This window comes from Papilio polytes, unplaced genomic scaffold, assembly GCF_000836215.1.
Source record: "Papilio polytes unplaced genomic scaffold, Ppol_1.0 DF824225.1, whole genome shotgun sequence".
Taxonomy (NCBI): domain Eukaryota; kingdom Metazoa; phylum Arthropoda; class Insecta; order Lepidoptera; family Papilionidae; genus Papilio; species Papilio polytes.
The window spans coordinates 394,576-395,125 of record NW_013524979.1 but is presented as its reverse complement, the minus strand read 5'-3'; the positions used below and the strand labels follow the sequence as shown (position 1 = coordinate 395,125).

At 28.0% G+C, this 550-nt stretch overlaps 1 protein-coding gene across 1 annotated transcript in view; it reads left to right on the top strand.

Annotated features, from left to right (window-relative positions):
- The window catches only part of LOC106110461 (putative uncharacterized protein DDB_G0287265), a 19,506-nt gene that overhangs the window by 16,367 nt on the left and 2,589 nt on the right, over window positions 1-550 (top strand). The gene's annotated exons all lie outside the window — the stretch shown is intronic.

Genomic DNA, 550 nt, shown 5'->3' with positions numbered 1-550 from the left:
ATTATTCAATAAGAAACAAAAATGTCATAAGTAAATCCGCTTTATTTAATTAATCGCGGTGCGAAATCATAAAAAAAGACGTTTAAAGTACCAATAAGAAGTATCTTATTTGTATACGCTAAAATTTAAAAAAAAAAAGATTTAATTATAAAGTTACTAAATTTGTTTTAATACAATTGTGGTCGAGCGCCTGGTTCTTCCGTCTTAGTGCTAGGTTTTTTTTAGAATACTAATATAAATCTAAACAAATTTACAATAAAAAATGTAAAATAGTGAAGTGGAAAGATGAATTCGCCAAAAAAGCGAAGCTAGTAGCAAGGGCCTTTAAAATTTCTGCATACGAATGACATTTATAATTAAAAGTTTTTCGAAATGTAAACATTAATACTGTTTATTATTTTGCGCGTGAAGCCGCACGGGAACAGCTAGTATTAGTATAATCAAAAAATCACTGTTAAATAAATAGTTTTTTGCAACTAAAATCTCCATAGAATTATGGGTTAATAAGGTTATTTGTATTAAATGTGAAATGTTTGCAGACTGCTGGAGC